Raw genomic sequence first — 20,464 nt, forward strand, 5'->3', positions numbered from 1 at the left:
AGCCTTTTTCTGGGTATTAAAAAGTCAATGTTGAAGAACAGGGGATTGTGAGGAGAATACAAAATTGCCTTAGTATACATTTGTATATCGTACAAAAAATTTTTTGCTAGACCAAAATCAATGACATCAGGCGTTCCTCTGTTTTGGCCAGGGAAATGAGTTGGCTGAGGGGAAGAGATTACTTGAAGAAAATTGTCAATACAGAATTTCCTAAGAATTTTACCATTTCTATTTGTTGACTTCGAGAAAAACAGAGATGACTTGCAGTTCCAGTCACCTGCTACTAGAACAGGTGAGCTGGTGTTGAATATTTCTTTTAACAAATTTAAGTCCAAGCTGTTATTAGGCGGTTTATAAATTGCACAAAAGTCCATTGATACTCTATTTATATGAATAGAGACCGCCACAGCTTCAATATCAGTAGAATCAGAAAGAATAATTTGTTGATAGGGAATACAATTTTTAATAAATATACAGACTCCTCCCCCCGGTTATGTAGTCGATCCCGTCGGACGCATTGATAACCACCTATGTTGAAAACCGTGCTGGGAAGGAACCAAGTTTCATTGATAAGTGCAATATCTACTTGATAATCAAAAAGCATTTGAGTAAATAAGTGTTTAGAGCCTCTAAGGCTATTAGCATTCCAGGCCATTACAATGAGTGGCCTGGGAGGAGCATCAATTGTTTGAGCTATTGTTAGGCGATATTAGAATAGTAATCAAAACTGAGAGTATTTGTTGAATCTTGTTTTTGTCAATGTTAGCCCCTTCCAACAATTTTCCAAAATTGTTGATTAAATTTTCAGTGTCCGTGTAATTTTTAGACAGGTTATCAGAGTTGGAATGATCACCGTGTGTTTTTTTAGCCAGTGAGATAGCATTTTGATTAGAAAAGTCCACTTCCTCATTTGAGGTATGATAGCTATCATCATTGACCATGTCGATGTCACTCATGTCCAGCTCTTCTGTGTATATAATAAGCTGGTTCATCACATTTTTATACAATTTTTGATGCAATTCTCGGTAAATATCATCAATTGATTTAATCACTTTACCTCGTCCTAAGGGATGTTGCCCTTTCCTAACAGTAAAATGCAAAAATTCTTGTTTTTTCCTTAGTTCTGAAATTTCAGATTCCATGTTTCTGTCATGTGTTTTATCAGAATTAGGTGAAATGTTTGTGTTATTAGTAGATCTTATGAATAATGAGCTGTGTCCTATGTTAAAGTTGTCTTCATCTTGACAAGGGAGAGTTGGAAATTCTTCCATCGAAGGGCCCCTAAGTGATACAGGCAGTTTAGATTCAAAAATCCTGCCTTTTTTCCCTGGCACTTCAGGTCTAGCACTACATCCAGAATATGTAGCCGTGTGAGGGCCACCACATAAAAGACACTTCAATTTAGATTTATCACCTTTATGAGTACAATTCCGAGTCTCATGAGACCCTGAACAAAATGCACACGCAGGGAGGTCCTTGCAAAAATAACTGCTGTGCCCGTACTTTTGACAGTTCCTACACTGCAAGGGAGACTGTATTCCTCTGTATCTTTCGATACTAATGTTGATGTCACCTATGCATGTTAGATTAGCAAAATGCTTATGTTCAATAAAAACTTCTACCAAAAAAAGTGGGAAAGGTCTCCCATTTGAATAATTTTTCATATTACAAACCTTGACCACTGGTATACCCTGCCTTTCAATGTCTGCTTTAATGTCAAGGGGGTTAACATTTGCAGGTAACCCTCTAATGACAAACTTTAAGGTTCTGTTGCTATTTGTTTGATAAGTATAATATCTGAATTTTTTGTCATCAAAAATTTTTGTTACCTTCCTATGATCAAGTTCTGAAAAAACTTGGAAGGTTATTTTGTTGTCCGTTGGCTTTTGTTGGGGGGGAAACTCACATACAGCTTTAATTTCGCTGAAATCAACAATCCAGTTGTTTCCCCATGAAGTCAAAATAATCGGTGGAATGTTAGTCTTTTTCTTTTTCCTACTTACAACAGTAAAGCCATTGTTGTCATTAGGCTGATTAGCCAAATCAGAGTTAACACTACTAGGCAATTGTTGCTCTACTGTTTGTTCCTGTTTAGTGTTATTTTCAATTTGCTGTGTCGCATTTATATGTGAAGATTCGTTTCCTTCGACTGAAAAAGTTGATGATGTTTGTGAAGAATGTGTGTCACAATCAGAAGATGAGTCAGTAGAAGATGTGTCGTTACAGTCATTCTTACTTTGATCACCATCACTTTTTCCTACGGGAGGGGTAGCCTCCACTTCATTGGGTACAAGATGAAAACTACTGTTATTATCACAATCTAGCTGATGTTTCCCAGCTGATCCCAAATTTTGGAACTTATCAAGTTGTTTGTTAAGGGCCTTGTTCTTTTTAGTCCTTTTATTGGCCTTTTTACATGGTGTTTCAGCCATATAAAGTTCGCCCTTTACCTGCTTAATACCTTTTGAAGGGGTAATACTATCCAACAAGGAAGCAGAGCTGCTAACACTTGAATCATGTATCTGATTCTTTTTCTTTTTTTTCAGTTTCTTGACCCTTTTGCTTTGAGATTTTTCAGGTGAAGGGTCTGCGGAGGGGGTATCAATTGGCTTTTTCACACTTCGAAATTTTTGATTCATACTATGCTTACAAGAAGAGGTATTTAACCCATCAAAAAGGGTTTGAGCTGTGGACAACAAAAGATCATGTACCGAATTTTCCTCGTTATTATCAGTATCCAAAAGCATAACATACACTGAGAACAGTTCAACAAAATTATCAGCAATATCACATTCATCATTTTTGTTAACATCGTTACCTTCCTTGTACTTTTCCCTAATCCAATCAAATACAACGTTATCAAATATCTCTCTACTCTCACCTGAGTCAGCATAATCTGCAGCTAAGGCACTCAATCGTTTGACTACAGAAATGTCATCAATGTTTGAGAAAGGACAGATTTTCCCCATAGCACTGAGTAATTATGAAACAGAACTTACCTTGGTTTGAAATCACAAAAAACCTAAGAAAAAGGGGCAAAAATGGGGCAGACGTATCACTGGGGAGGGGGGAAAACACTGTTGAGCACACACACACAGCACTGAAATCACCATAAAACTGCATGAAAAACGACCGTTGGAATATCCGTTGGTGACACCTCCACTCTGACGATTACCAATCACAATCCTAAACTGGATGTTTGTACATATGGACTCTACTCCTTGAAATCCAGCAACTTAGCAGGTGAATAGCCGCAGAGATTGCACATGGGACTCCAAAAAAATAAAATAATAATTAAAAAGAGGGCAGGCGTAACACTGGAGCGAAAACACAATTAGCAAGCGAAGACTCAGGATGACCGTTATGCCGCATTGCAGACATCCATTAGGCCAACGGTTGGTCGTTGCCGAAGACTTCCGTTATACTACTGACGGAGAGAAAGCTACATGCGACCGATCGCGACGAAATCCGAGCAGCCAGTTTATTTTTCTGAACAATCGCAATTGCTATGTACTCTGAGCAACTTATTCACCGAGTGATGGCCAACACTCCATCAACTGGTGGATCGTGCATGGGGTGGTTACGATTCGCTTGGGCAAGGTGTGGGTCAATTGCATCGGGAATTAAGCATTTCGGAGGGAGAGAGTGCACGTCTATTCTACAACTACTCCTCTCAACTACAGTGGATCCTTGGTTTTGGTTAATACGTTCGCAGACAGTGCAACCGAATCTCGTCCATTTTGTGTCTTGGATAAAATGATCATATATATCACAGACTGTAATTACCGTTCAATTTTACTGGTCTACGAACTGCCTGTAAATGTATCAATCGCTGGACTTGCATCAAAATACCGGCTCCAGGAAAGATTATCTATAATCACAGAAAATTACATTAATTACCTACAATTAAAGAGTGACTTACACTTCGCAGATTTTGTATTGAGATTCCTTTACGGCAAAATGTTCACGTTTAAGACTTACACCATGGATATTAATGGTTCCAACAGTTCCATACAAACGGAGGCTTAAAAATCGAGATTACATTAAAATTCTAAAAAAACAATACACATGAATAGTTAATGTGACACGAGGTAATTTAATTCAAACAAGCATTGAATTAAACAGCTCTCCGGGAATTCCGTATTAACGTGCATTATTTTCACGCCAAATAAGAACAGGGAGCTTAATTATGCATCCGTATACGTTACCCGAGCGTAAATCAACGAACACAATTTGATGCAGGTTCTTCAAAATTTAAATTATCCCCTTGTGAGACTTAAAATGAATAGCCCTCTCGTTTCTCTTCTCTCTAAATTTTAATTTCATTTTCTCTCTTCACCAATAAAACAGTTCCCCCCCCCCCTTCAAGGAATCGTAGAAAGAGGGGCGCACACATATATTAACTATTACCATTGTTATTACGAATTATAAAGCACCATTTTTCTCGCGACACACGCTCACGTCCCGAAAAGATGGAAATTTCATTTTGGAGAATTCTCATTAAAACGTAACTGCTTGGAATTTTCGTTCAGGAAGAGGAAAGGGAGTATTAATTTTCGTGTTTTCCCCCCTCAACCCTCCAGTCTATTATGATCCCATTCCGGATCCAGGGCTACGGGAGAAATAGCCCGGGAATCGGGTGAGAGCATGGATTCCATTTAAGAGGTAGAGGAAGGCCGAGGGGCACTTAAGACAAAGCTGTATTAAAAATCCAGCTGTTGTAATGTCCGGCTAATAAAGCGGAAAGTACCCGCCGTGCACACGTATGCTTGATAGGTGGCGATTTAAACACGTAATTATGCGCTGAAAACGAGGCTCAACACGAGAATTCTCGTCTTACCCCCGAGGAATAATGGCAGGGAGGTCTGCTTTTTGTTCCAATAAGAAAGCTACGAAGCGTTTTTTGAGGGCATATCTGTTGTATTAGAATATTTAATTAAGTCATAGACATATAAATGCATGGTTTTTTCCTTTATTGTAGTATTTGTAATAGTCAGTGATTAAGGATAACTGCATTTTCTATGGCGGGAATTAATGAGTTTATTTTTGCTGTTTAGAGACTGGTGAGTTTGATTCCATGCAGTTCTGAAATTTCTCAATAAAATAACAAATAAGTATTTCTTTACCCGTTAATAATAATGGCTTTTGTGAAGTAACAATCGTCATTTGAGAAATTGTTTCCAATCTTGTTACTGCCGAATTGTGTGTGACCTTTTGTCGAAATGGTTGCCCGTTTTGCGATTAGGTCGAGAGTTTTGGCTGAAGTCCGATTATAGAAGAAATGATTCGAGATTTGGCCGGCCATTCCGCGAAGTGACTGCAGATCCGGTGCTAATGCCCGATCAATGCGTCTGATGTGTGTTACGACGGTCCAGTAGGCAACCAATCCATTTTTTTTCATCGCTAACGCGTGTACATAGCTATAATATAGTAGCTGTATTGGATTAGCTTTATGTGACGAGAGATAAAAAAGACTTTCTGTATAATAATAATGTATTTTTAGTAAGGCTGGGATTACATTATCAAAGTTTTAGAAAATTTATTTTATAAAACTTGAAAAATGTAACCAATAAGATCATCAGTTGCAATCTGCTCGAATGTAATCAATACACTTATTGGTTGGAATTTTCAAGTTTTATGAAAGAGCTTTTATCAAACTTTTATATTTTAATCCTGGCCTTAGAGAGTTTTTCTGTCAAATTTTCAAAAAAATAATAATAATAATATAATTGCCGTATTTGTGACTGCGATATGGTGGATTGCTATAGCTAACGTAGACATCATGCTTTTTTTCGGATTTCGCCAAGGATCTCCAGCCACTTCAAGAAGTGGTTGGTCAAATCCCGAAATTCGGATATTTGCCGAATCAATTTAAAACGAAATTGGCCAATTAACGGACTGGCTGATTTCGGGCCTTTTACAGTAACAGATATAATGGTTGCGATTAACATCTAGTTAATCCGAGCCATGGCTGATTGCTTATGAGAGCCCCGGTCCTCATTTACAAAAAAGATTTCTCGTCAGAGTGCAGGCAGACATTCAATATGTTACTCACATTAACACTAGAAACCACAAATCTTTCACTTTTATCATGGGAGACAGATGGCAGCACTTCTTTATCCTTAACGTGCGTGGCTCTGACATCATCGGTAATTGAAGCAGCACTTTACCGGCATGAATCAATTCGTTCAAAATTCCTCATAAAAACATTTACGATTGGGATGCATGACTTAGTAGTATTACCACATCCACATTACCGCAGTGTTCTTCAACCGCTGCAGCGGTCCGTGGACTTGTGGCGGTCCGAAGGAATTTCCTACCGGTCCGCAAAACATTTCCCCCAATTCACGTAGCCACTACATAATTTCAGATTTAATTTTTAAACTACATATACCATGTGTATATATATATATATATTGATTTTTATTTCTGTCTTAGCTTCCCCATTTATTTATTAATTTTTTCAGCAGTCCGCAATTTATTAATTTTATATAATATTTATATTACATAAAATTACCTAATTTTCTTGTCCTGTATATTTTTGGCTGGTCCGTAATTGATTTGTCGCATTTAGTTATATTTTGCGTCCGCAAACCATTTTTTTACGATTTGCTTTTTTACCGGTCCCCGCAATATTTCTATTCAGTTTTACCCTATTTCGGCTATTTATTTTTGCGGTCCGCAAATAATCTTTAAGACATGCTTTGTACAGATCAGCGAATTATTTCTACCGTTAATTTTCTCGTATTTGTTTATTTTCGCTGGTCCACAAATTATTTTTCTGATTTCCGCAGGTCCGCAAATTACTTCACTCATTTACATATATTTTTCGGTCCGCAAATCATTTTTCAAGATTTGCTGTTCACTGGTCCGCGAATTATTTCTGCCGTTCATTTTTCTCCTATTTATTCACTTTTGCTGGTCTGCAAATTATTGCTCTGATTTTCCGCAGGTTCTCAAAATCATTCGTCTCATTTAGTTATTTTTTCGGTCCGCAAATCATTTTTTTTTAAAGATTTAATTTCCACCGGTCCGCGAATTATTTTTCTACTACTATTTATTTTTATCTTATTCATTTATTTTTGCTGGTCCGCAAATTATTTATCTCATTTATTTTTTTTCTGCCCGCAAATAATTTTTCAAGATTTACTTTTTACCGGTTCGCGAATTATTTCTCATTTATTTTTGCTGGTCTGCAAATTATTTATGTCATTTATTTTTTTCTGCCCTCAAATAATTTTTCCAAGATTTACTTTTTACCGGTTCGCGAATTATTTCTCATTTATTTTTGCTGGTCCGCAAATTATTTATCTCATTTATTTTTTTCTGCCCGCAAATAATTTTTCAAGATTTACTTTTTACCGGTTCGCGAATTATTTCTCATTTATTTTTCCTGGTCCGCAAATTATTTATCTCATTTATTTTTGTCTGCCCTCAAATAATTTTTCAAGATTTACTTTTTACCGGTTCGCGAATTATTTCTCATTTATTTTTGCTGGTCCGCAAATTATTTATCTCATTTATTTTTTTCTGCCCTCAAATAATTTTTCAAGATTTACTTTTTACCGGTTCGCGAATTATTTCTCATTTATTTTTGCTGGTCCGCAAATTATTTATCTCATTTATTTTTTCTGCCCTCAAATAATTTTTCAAGATTTACTTTTTACCGGTTCGCGAATTATTTCTCATTTATTTTTGCTGGTCCGCAAATTATTTATCTCATTTATTTTTGCTGGTCCGCAAATTATTTATCTCATTTATTTTTTTCGGTCCGCAAGTATTGTTTTTCCAGATTTACTTTTTACCGCTCGGCGAATTATTTCAACCGATTCCTCTTTCCTCCTATTTATTTATGTTTGCTGGTCCGCTAATTATTTCTTAGATTTTTGCACAAATCCAGAAATTTGTTTTTCCCCTGGATTCAGTCGGTCCACTTTTGTGAAAAGCTTGAAGAACACACCGGACAAAACAATTCATAATAGAAGTGGATAAAAATGTTGAAATTCTTTCGACGATAAAATACCGAGATAACAAACTTATATTTAACTTTTCTTCAAAAATATTTTAATGATAAAGAATATTGCCAAAAAAAAGAGGAAAAAAATTGGATAAAATTTATTGAGTGTTTTAAAACGGAGCAACTTGTCAAGAGCTCCGATCAAAAATGAAGGATTATGGCTCGCTCATTTTACCGCAGAAAACACTGGGAAAAAGAGAGTTAATTTATCTATTGAAAACATTTTTTTTCCCTAAGAAAGGTGTGAATAATGGTTAGTAATTTTACTTTAAAAAAAATTTTCTTTACTCTCACTTATAAAATTCATTTTTTTAAATAACTTTTTCCTAATTTTCTTCTCAGCTATCATTTACTTGAAAATTGAAGTTCCTTTTAATAAATCATCCTCAAAAACTTCTTAAAAAAATAGTAATTATGGAGTTTCAAAGAACTATTTTTCGATCAACGGAATTATGTGAAATTATTTTGTAAACGAAGACTATCTACTCAAAAAAAAATTAGTATTTCATAAGCACCGTTTACATGTGTAATAAAATATCCCGGGAAGTTCAAGGTAAAAGGGATTTTCTCTACAACCCGTTTACATGGCGTTTAGTTTATGCCGGTATTCCCCCCATCTTCTTTCCGGTTAGTAATGAATTGACCACATTGGTTACGTGGGTTGAACGGAAGTGGTTGGTTCAAGATGGCTGACGAAGGAGCTTACAGTAGTTTCCGCGGCACAAAGGATCATGGGAGAAGTGGTCGGAGTCACCCACTATTATTCCGCAACAAAGATGGGACTCTTTTGACGGATCTCTTCGTCCCGTTGCCATGCAGGTAATAATCACCAAAGTGACCCCCAATCTTGCACATGCAAACTAATTGAGGTGAGATTAAGTAGGTGTGATGTGAGCAAGGGTCGCTCTTATTGGACGAGGTGCCCGTTGAGGTTAGAAATTCGGGGCTTCCAAGCCTCGATTTTATGTATTTTCGGAGGGGGGGCGGGAAGAATCGACACCCAAACATTCGTGCATGATCACTGAATATACAATAATGCTGAAAAATATCCACTCCAAAAAAATGTAGATACGATTCAAATGTAAAGTAACACAACATTTTTAGTGAAAATTTTGAATCGATGAAAATTTCAGAGCTGAAGAAAATTTTAAATTGGTGGAAGAAATACAGTCGAATCCCGTTTTAGCGAATACCGTTATGGCGAAATTCTCGTTTTAACGAACTGTTTTCTAATCCCCCAAATAAGTTTACTTAGGAACAATGCTAGGTAACCTGGAATTCCTTTGTAACGAAATTTCGTTTTGATGAAGTGATTTTTCCGGTTTCTTGGCGTTCGTTATAACGGGATTCGACTGTAATTTCATATTTAATGAAAAAGATAGGGCGTAACTAATGGAAATGGGTCTGCCATTCACAGCGTGCCTCAGTTGTACTAGCATCATTCCGGTGCTTTGCACCACCTCCTCTATCCATCTGGTGCTCGGTATGTGCTTCTTTCTCTCTTTCCTTCCATTCTTCCAAGCATTACCATTTTTTCTAGTGAACCTTCTGTACCCATTATATGACCAAAGTAAGATAGTTTCTGTTTAGTGACTGTTGCTTCTAGAGAACAGTCATCCTTGACTTCTTCGATAACCGATTTATTAGTCCTATTAGCTGTCCATGGAATTTAAGCAGCCTCCTCTAACACCAAAGTTCAAAGGAATCAATTAATCTTTTGTCTGCTTTCCGTAGTGTCCAGCTCTCTCACATCCATACATTAAGACAGAAAAAACAAACGCATTTATAATCCTAATTTAACGCATTTATATCCATTACAATCCAACAGGCCTACAATGATACAATTATTCAATCATTACACTTCACTCATATTTAGAAGTGACGGCAGGTGGCAGTACTGCACATAACAAGCATTACACAGCAATAGACTTCACGTTAGGTTCACAATACACGCATGCACAGCTTCCAGCATGGCCCAGGTCTTTTTTGAAAACCCGCCAGAATCTCTTCATTGAGACAGACCGAGAGGCGACCCACGGATTTTATCAATCAGATTTTAGCTGTCGAAATAACGGCCGGTTCATAACATGAAAATTCCCTCCATTTATTTACATATTTGATAAAATTTTTTCATTACCGCTAATTTCAACTTCATTAATTTTCAATAATTACAACAAACAGGGTGATTTGATGCACAAAAATTTTAAATTTTGAAACAAGTATTTGAAGTATTTTGAAATCTCTTCTCGAATTTCATTCCAACATCACTTAGAGGAAACACTATCCGAAATTGAATAGAGAACTCAAGCTGTTGTTTTTCTTCCCTCAGGCCAAAAAATAACACTTTATTAACACAAGAAAAATGAATAAAGTGTTTCCACGCTTATGTTCCCATAAACAAATCTCATTGTTAGTAATGCTTTTAAACGCTCTTTGATCTCAGTTTAAGAAAACAAAACGTCATAAATCAAAAAGCAGTCGCGCCGTCTAAAATATAACATAATAACAATGATGTTCTCTTATGGTTATATTACATTAAGGAATATATATTTGATTAATATATCGGTATATGGTTCTCAAAAGGAATGCCGAAAAATCCCGGTGTGGTAAAAAGGAGACGGTAAATCCATTGCGGCGCCGCACGTAAAAGAAAGTACATTTCTTATATTCGTTCCGAAAAGCGGTAAGAAGTGGCGTAGGTATACAACCAGTGGCGTAATAAGTGAAGATGCTTTTGTCGTGATTTATATTCTCGTTGTGGCTTCCATGTACATTTTTTTTTCGGTATTCTCTAGAGAGATTTTTCTTCTCCAAGTCGTTGCATTTTTACGAGATACTCATAAACGAGCGTCGGCCATTTTTACGCTCGTTTTTGTCGAGCTTTCTGTATTGTATTGCGCTCAATAATCACTAACGAGTCCGCCAATTATATTGGCTATTTCAGAGGCATTTTGAAGTCTTTATAACGAGCTCATTAAATAAAAGAAATTATAATTACCTTTTTTTTTTTAAGTACATTTCTGATCAGAATGATTGACGAAATTACTGCGGTAATTATAATTATTTGCTAATCGAAGTTTGTTTTTTTTCAATATATAAGAAGAGGAATACTTTAACTGAACCATTACTTGAATCATTTGGAATAATTTATATGTTTGTAAAATAATTGAGGTATAAAAATTGAGTATTTTTAGGGATTTTCGGAAATAAAAAAAAAATGTCATAAATAAGCAAATTGCGATTGTAGAAAATAGAGATTGTAGAAAATTGTAGATTCATAGAAAATGAGGAAATCGATGAATAATTATGGTACAAAAATAATTGATATATAAATATATTTTATAGAATATGTAGGGAAATGTACGAAAATGTTTCGATTAATATATATATTATTTTAAATACATTTTTGCAATCTGTATCAAATGTAGGGAGAGTTTGTGAATAATATATAGCTGTATCCGAACTGTCAAACTACAGTATTGGGGGAAAAACTTGAGAAAATTTTTATCTTTTCTTTCTTTTTCTATAGAGAATTGTTTGCATATCTCAGTTTAAAAAAAATCGAATTTGGGTAAAAAAAGGTATCGTTGCGAATATGCATAGATGGAGCGATGAATTGTGAGAAGAGTGCTTTTTAATGGAACAGTATGTGTATGTGTATGAAATACATACAGTGTGTTCTGTTAATGAACCGCCGAACTCAGAGGGTTGTTAGTAGACATTAAGAGGAACAAAAATTCCAATGCAACTATGTGTCGCAAACCACGTTGAGAGGGTGAAAATCGCGAAAAACGCATGCAAGTTCGGAGTCCACAGGAGACGAAAGGTGGATGTCAGTTGATCGCTGAATGCGTTCGTGAGTTCGCTCACCATATCTGATGTAGGCAGCCTCGCGAAACGCATGCGCTGGGGGAGGATCACGCGCTGCGGATGAAACTGTTCTGTTAATGGAACGACAAACTCGGAGGAACAAAAATTTGCAATGCTGCAAAACAAGCAAATTTACTCTGTTTACGTCAGATATGGTGAGCGAATCCACTAACGCATTTAGTGATTAACTGACATCCACCTTTCGTCTCCGCTGGACTCAGAGCCTGCGTGTGTTTTTCGCGATTTTCACCCTCTCAACGTGGTTTGCGACACCATGTTCCATTGCAATTTTTGTTGATCTTGATGCCTACCAACAACCCTCTGAGTTTGTCGGTCCATTAACAGAACACCCTGTATATGGAAAAGTTTATCGCAAAAGAAATGCATTGACGGAAAGGGGATTGTTGGAAAAGTTGCGGAGTTGAAAAAGTTGATCAACCAAGAAATGCATTGATAAAAAATGGATTGTTGGAGTAGTGAGAAATCGGTAGCTGGAGACAGAAGTGCATGTGAATGAAAAAGTACATTGTTGGAAAAGTGCACGTGAATGAAAAAGTGGATTGTTGGAGAAGTGCATGTGAATGAAAAAGAGCATTGTTGGAAAAGTGCGTAGATGAAAAGTGTATTGTTGGAGAAGATCCCGTTAATGAAAAAGTGCATTGTTGCAGAGGGGCATCGACTCACAAAAGGATTGTTGAAGTGCCTGGGTGGAAAAGTGGATCGTTGTAAAAGTGCATTTACAAAAATATTTTTGGAGAAGACCGATGTTAAAAAAGTAGATTGTTGGCGAAGTGTGATGGTAAAAAAGTGGATCGCTGTGAATGTGCATTTAAAAAGCAATTGTTCGAGAAATGCGTTGATAAAAAAGTGGATTGTTGGAGAAGTGTATTGAGGAAATAGGGATTATTAGGGAAAAGTGCATTGATGGAAAAAACAGTTGTTGGAGAAGCACATTAAAAAAAAGGAATGCTGGGGAAATGCGATGGTGAAAAAGTGGATTTCGAGGAAACATTTATTTTCTGGATATTATGCTGAGGTGAACTCGGGAAGAAAAGTCATCTTATCTCCGCCGAGGCCCTCTTGCATACCGGGCAAGTGGGCCGGATGCAAAAAGTGGATTGTTGGGGAATTGAATTGACTAAAAAAGGATTGTTAGAGAAGTACATTGCTGAAAAAAAAAAGGATGGCTGGAGAAATGCATTGTTACAAATAATGATTGTTAGAGAAATACGTTGATGAAAAACGACTGTTGGAGAAATGCGTTGCCAAAAAGTGAAATTTTGGAGAAGGAAAAATTGATCTTTTTCAACTAACTATTCACTTTTAAAATAATAATTTGTTTCAAACGCGTTTGCCCTGCTCGTTGCTTTTTTGCAGGCAACAATGTTTCGCAAGTGTGTAAACAATTTTCGTTGAAAATTCAAATAATTGACAGCCATTTCTTCTCATTCTGCAAATGTTAATTTGGAATCATGTCTATGATTTTCAAACTTCTGTTATCGCTTTGCAGTGCAGAAGTATTTTAATTTTCTGGTTCAAAAGCAATGAAAGGAAATAGAAATTCAGGTCCCGAATTTCATTACACACGTGACATAAGCAAGAGTTCAAAACTTATATGAATCAACACGGAGAATTATAAGGACCGACGATAATTATTGAAATGACAACTCGCTTATGTGTCTAGACGGAGAATATCATTTTACTCCATGGTGCGAACAATTCCACTCTGAAATGGCTTTCTCTCTCGCCCTATATATATTCAAACTTTATATTATTTGGCATGCGGTGATGACTTTCCGAAAACCTTGTAAGACTTGTTAAACCATGCTCAATGTGAACTCGTCTGATTGCACATCAACGAGAGCTATGATAATTAAAATTCAAATTTCGTGAAACTACTGATCCGTTCAACAGAGATAAAACAGACTGATATATTGAAATTTAAATTTGGCTCAAATTCAAAAACGTCATAAAAGTTTAAGCAATAAAAATGTATTGATTAAAAAAGAAAACACTGGAAACATCGACCCCGAAATAATACCAAATTCACAATTTAGTTCGAAGTACGTAATATAAGTGCTATTCAGAATTTCGAGATATTGCCCTCTTTGGGTTCGTAACATTCAATTCTTTTTATTTATGGTGTGCAAATTAACATGGATACGTTCTCGAAAATGTTAGTGTACAAAATCTTTCTTTTAAGAAAAGAGGGAGCGCAAATTGGTTCAGAGTATATGAACTAATGTTTTTACTTCATGGTGCGAAGAATTCTACAGAAATTGCTTTCTCTATGTAAATACGAGTCATATACAGGCTTTACATTGTATATGGTAAAGGTGATGATGACTTTCACGAAACATTGTAGGACCTGCGAAAACTTGCTTATTTTGAACTCGTATGGTTATACATAAACGAGCGTATGACAATACCTATGGCTCTCTCATCTTTTGTAAATAATCACGCATTCAACCCGTGATAATTGAAATTAACGTTTCATGGAACTACAGATCAATTTAGCGAAGCTCAACCCGTCATTCAAGTCCAGAAATATTGAAACTTGAACTAGCCACTTGAAAATTCCATCTTCATGGAAATTCAAAAATATCATAAGAAGTTGAGAATATCAAAGAAACGCTGCAAACATCGATTTCGAAGTGATACGAAATTACATTTTCGTTTGAAGTACTGTTATAAGTGTGTACTGTCATTATGTTACTTTATAAGTGCTGTTCAAAATTTCAAGATTCCTCTTTGGGCTCGTAACATTCACTTTTCAAGATTTCGCATCGAAAATGTTCTGGTTTATGTTATGCAAATTAACATGAATTTAGTCTCGAAAATGTTAGGGTACAAATTAACTCTTTCAAGTAAAGAGGGAGAGCAAAAAACTTCAGAGTATATGAGTTTTTACTCCATGGTAAGAAGAGTTCTTCAAAATGGCTTTCTTTCTTTTATACGAGTATATACAGACTTTATTTACATTGTTTGGTGTATGTGATGATAACTTACGAAACCTTGTAAGACCGGCGAAATATCTCTTTACGTGAACTCACATGATTACAAATAAACGAGCATATATATCTCATATATTGTTAGTAATCACAAACTCAAATCGTGATAATTAAAATTCAGATTTCGTGAAACTACGGATTCATTCAGCAAAGATCAACCCGACTGATATTCAATTTTCTAAGTATTCAAATCAAGTGCCTTATTTGGAAACCCTGACTCTTAATTAAAATTATTTCATATAAATAACAAAATCACTGAGTTTTTAAGGAAACACTAGAGACGTCGACAAAGACAAGGGTGCCCAATATTTAGGAGAATGCGGGCCACTTCATTGGTTTGAAAACGTGTCGCGGGTAACTTAAGTGATGTGAACGTACGCCGCTGGAAACGTAAGGAGAGTGGACGCGTGCACCACGGGCCACTTTTGTTCTGGAAATGTTTGTTATTCGCTGGTTACAAAAGTGATCTTTAAGTACGTCGTGTTTTACTTAATTGATCTGGGAATGTGCTGCGGGCTGTTTAAATGATCTGGCGGCACTGCGCCACGGTCCCATCAAGCGACCTGTAAATATGCCGCGGGTCCCTCAGGTGATCAGGGAATGGGCCGTCGACCAATTACGTAATGTGCAACGGCACCGCAAGTCACCCTAGCGATCTGGAACGGTGCCGCAGGGCACTTAAGTCATGTGTAAATAAGCCGTGTGCCACTCAAGTCATGTGGAAATGAGCCGCTTATTTCATTTTTTTACAAAATTATGTTTGAAATCACGGGCCACATCAGATGACTCCGAGGGCCACTCTTGGCTCGCTGGCAATGGGTTGAAAATGTATGAACTAGGAAATAATACGGAATTCACAATTTTTCGTTAGATGTACGTAATATGAGTGTTGTTCAAAATGTCAAAATATTGCCTGTTCGGGTGCGTAGCATCCACTTTCTATTGAGATTTCCCATTGAGAATGTTCTGAATTATGTTATGCAAATTAACATGGATTTCTTCTCGAAAATGTTAGGGTACAAAAATCTCTCTTTTAAGGGGAAACAGAGAGAGCGCAAATTGGTTCAGAGTATGAACTAATGTTTCGTTTCTCGTAACCATAAGCAACCGACAACTCGTCGCGTAAAAACCTTGTATTTTTTCCCCCTCCTTGTCCTGTTCCCATTTTTTTTTTTTTTTTGTACTCCCGGGACAATCCCAGTGTCACGCACGTTCTAATGTTTGTGGTTACAGTTACATTCGCGAGTCTCAGACCGATAAGAACAGGTGGTTCACTCCTGTCTCCGACTGGGTATTCCCACATCATTCCAGAAAATAAAAATCTCCGGTATCTTTTTCTTTTTCCAGATTTTATTTATATTTCCTCATATTCCCGTTCCTTATATTTATTTCTAAGGAAGTGGAAGAGAAACTAGAGCAATGAACTTAAAACTCAGCAGCTCTGAGAGGACGAAAAGAATGAGAGTGCGGAAAAACGAACGTGTTAACGAAACCGAAAATAGAGTAGCTACAATTTGTTGTGCGAAATTTATTTATTTTTTCTTCACAATTCAATGAGGCTTTTCGAATAGACGTCATTATCAGCATCACTTTGAGGGACAAGCACAGGATGATTCCCCCATAGAAATCAATGTTAAAATTGTCGATTTTAGCGTAGAAATGCGGAAATTTAGTGGGGTTTTCCGCCACATCAATAATTTTAAAAATTGAATTGAATTTTTTGAATTATTGAGTTCGCTTAGAGATACGAAGCCCAGAAAATTAAACATGCAGTAATTACAAGATTCATCGAAAGACTGGTTACTTGTGGAGATGAAGATTACAAGGAAGAAAATTCATCACTGCCCCCACGGGGACTCGAACCCCGGTCTCTCGCTTGCCGGACGAGTGCTCTACCATCTAAGCTATGGAAGCAGATAGAATGTTTCAACCTTGGAGCGTATATATTTCTGGAAGGCACCATACATGGACAGCGTCAACAATCAACTAATAGCTCGTGAATGACAAAGACCAATCAGATGGCCATATTCAAATAGAATGCATATATGATGAATTTCCTTCCTTGTAATCTTCATCTCCACAAATAACCAGTCTTTCGATGAATCTTATATTGACAAGTGGAGAGGTCGTTTCTATATGCATGCAGTAATTAGCCGGACCTACTTTTGAGGTGGATATCCACGCAATATCATTGATTTCAGCTTTTTATTTATACCTTCTCAAGCATGAAAATGAGAATTAATGTCTCCGTATTGTCTTATATTATCCAATTGCATCACAATCCATATAGTTTAGGATGTTTTGAAATTAATTATGGGCTCATAAATTACATTGAAGAAATTCCGCAGGTTTATTCAAGCATTTTCTGAAGCAAAAACAGGCAGATCAATAACTCGAATTTAAAGAACATTTTCGAAATATCTACAATCCATCAAAAAGAAAAAAACATTCATTTTTACGTTTCTTTCATTTATATTTGTTTCTTTCATTAGTCGAACAGGAAGTCGCCATATTGGTCGCTTTGTACGTCCCTCAAGAACGAGGGAAATATCACGTGATCCAAAAAGCCTCATGGGATCTACTGTTCTAGAATATTCCATGGTAATGTAAACTCATTCAGACGAAAACATTCAGTTCTTGAAATTTTTATTAAGGGGTCATTCAAGTATTACGTCAGTATCGAGGGGAAGGAGGGGGTTTCCGATTTGCTGACGGGGGGGGGGAGGGGTTGGATGATGCTTATGTCATCGATCAACCTTCATAAAAATATTAAATACTTTTAATGGTATCTTACTCGGTGCGGCAAAAAAAGAGAAAAATAAGTGATATTAAACACAGAACTGTTATATATTTTGTATCGCACGTCTTACAAATAACACAGAGAACTTACTCTAGCCTAGTTCTTAAAGTTCAAAATTGCCATTAAAGTAGGCTTACAGTTTAGGAAAAGAACTCCAACATTTTGTTTTGCTTGAAACCCGGCTCGTTTTTTTTTTTGTTTTTTTTGCCGCAAAATCTTGCGAATGTTTTAAAGACAGTAATTGGACATCGCGCCCAAGTGGCGTAGTGGTAAGATGCTATCACGGTCTTGGGTTCGAATCCGAGCGAGGACGTAGATAAGATGTTTTCCCCCTAACGAACTTGAGGCGAGACCACCAATAGACAGCGCCTTGATTTCCATCTCATTAATGGCAGTAAATTGCGATATGGCCAGAGTTGGTGAAGCAGTAACTGGACACAGCATCATTATTCTTGTTTTTTTTTTTGTTTTCTTTTTAACCTCTTCATAGCTGTCTAAAGGCAGTGAATTTGCCGACTGGAACGCTTTCGGTTAACCGATGTTTTTTGATCGGAATTCGGTGCTCTACCGTACTTCCAATTAGAAAAAGTATCTAAATAACGTGTGGTACTCAGATACTTAGCCTATGTCATTCATGTTATAAGGGGTTGTGCAGCTATCAAAATAAATATCTTATATATAAATGTGAAAGTATGTATGTATGTATGTATGTATGTATGTATGCTCTTTATACAAATCTACAGTTTTAGACCGATCGTCGCCAGATTTTGCATATATACCAAACAGGACCGGGATTGAGCCGTAGGCTACTTTAAAAGTTCGTCAGAGCTGGGCAAATGCCCGAAATGGGCAAAAAACTGTCGGGCAACAATGGTTTTGGGGGCCTCAACAATCACTTTCGGAACGTTTACTTTGGTTACCGTGGTTCCCAACAATGCGTTTCAGACGTGTATATGTCTTTACAATGGTTTGTCACATCTTTAACACTGTCATCATTACAGTTTATTCCTTTATAATGGTTTGGCTCTTTTCCAATACTCCCAGTAATTAAAAAAAAACCCTGGAAGCGCCAGATATATTTGCTTGCATGTATACAGGGTGTCCTGTAAGTGCTAATGTGGTCTTTATCTCATCAACCACCCATCGTTGGGGTATAGTTTCAATTTAAAAAGTGCTTAAAAGGAGTTTGAATAATATTCGCTGCAGAAGCTGGACATCTGACGTCACTAGCAACAGAGAACAACTACGGCGATAAAACTGGGAATAAAAATGTTCAACGCCAGCTGATGAACTCAATGCTTGCCTCAAATCATCAGCACTCTACTTCACCAAACACCAACTCTGGCCATATCGCTACATTGCAATTTACTGCCATTAGTGAGATGGGTTGGAAGTGAAGGTGGTGTGCTGTCTATGGGTGGTCGCCTCGAGTTTGTTAGGACATCAACACTCTGGCACGAAGCTAAAAAATTATCATTATCCACCAACATGCGAGCTCAACTGCAAAATGACTCAGCACTGCTATCATTTTCACATCAGTTGATCAAACTTGGCAATGGAAGAATTCCCGTAGACCCAAGCACTAGACTGATAACGTTCCCAACTGGATTTTGCCAGTTATTATATATATAAACTCAGTTCAAGAACTTGCAGACCACGTCTTCCCAAACATTCAACAAAATCACCGAAACCATGAGTGGCTTTGTGAGAGTGCGATTCTGGCACCGAAAAATGACAGTGTGAACAAGATCAACGGAAAAATCCTAAAAATTATTTCGGGAGACTCCACATCTTACAAATCGGTTGACACTGTCACAGACACAGCGCAGACAGTTCTGTATCCTGCAGAATGTCTGAACTCTTTGGATATTCCGGGTGTGCCACCACACAACTTGACCCTCAAAGTCGGAGCACCTATAATGATTTTGAGAAATTTGGAAACACCAATGCTCTGCAATAGCAACAGACTCTGCGTGAAGAAATTGCACAATTACATCATCGAAGCAACGATTCTAACTGGATGTGCCAAAAGAAGACGTCTTCATTCCACGTACCCCAATTATCACTGGAGAAATGTCATTCACTTTCAAGCGATTACAGTTCCCGATTCGTTTAGCTTTTGCCATGACAATCAACAAAGCGCAAGGCCAGTCGTTAGGCCAGTGGCAGGTATCAACTTACTTGAGCCCTGTTTTTCACACGGACACCTTTTCGTCGCCTGTTCGCGTGTTGGTAATAGCAAAAATTTGTACATCTACACACCAGATGGAAAAAGAAAAAATATTGTGTATCCACAAGCGATTGCCTAAAGTTTTTAATTAAAATATTTAAAAATAAAAGTAATTTTTTCTTACTTGATGCAGAAATTTTTTTGATTAAGAAGTAATTAATAAGCTATACATTTTTTACGGGGCGGGCAACGTCGCCGGATATCAGCTAGTTACATATATAAAACTGATTTTCTGTGTGTCTGTATGTTCTCTATAGAAATCTACAATTTTAGATCGATCGTCACCAAATTTTGCATATATACCAAATGGGACCCGACTTGAACTATAGGCAAATTTAAAATTTCGTCAGAGCAGGGCAAATGCCCCAAACGGGCAAAAAACTGTCGGGCAACAATGGTTTTTCGGCCTTTGGTTACCGTGGTTCCCTAGCAATGCGTTTAAGACGTGTATATGCCTTTACAATGGTTTGTCACTTCTATAATGCTGCCAGTTATGTATAATAGTTTATGCCTTTATAATGGTTTGCCGTATTTTC

The 20,464-nt window shown here is 36.9% G+C and overlaps 1 protein-coding gene and 1 non-coding gene across 2 annotated transcripts in view; one reads left to right on the top strand and one right to left on the bottom strand.

Annotated features, from left to right (window-relative positions):
- Positions 1 to 20,464, top strand: part of LOC149063841 (UPAR/Ly6 domain-containing protein qvr-like) — a 201,200-nt gene that overhangs the window by 102,743 nt on the left and 77,993 nt on the right. The window lies entirely within an intron of this gene.
- TRNAA-GGC (transfer RNA alanine (anticodon GGC)) lies at positions 16,741 to 16,812 on the bottom strand. Its single transcript has one exon. It is a non-coding gene; the product is annotated as a tRNA-Ala (tRNA).

Source organism: Pholcus phalangioides, unplaced genomic scaffold (genome assembly GCF_987345545.1).
Source record: "Pholcus phalangioides strain wild (caught in Gottingen) unplaced genomic scaffold, Ppha-v1.0 ptg000042l_1, whole genome shotgun sequence".
NCBI classification, from domain to species: domain Eukaryota; kingdom Metazoa; phylum Arthropoda; class Arachnida; order Araneae; family Pholcidae; genus Pholcus; species Pholcus phalangioides.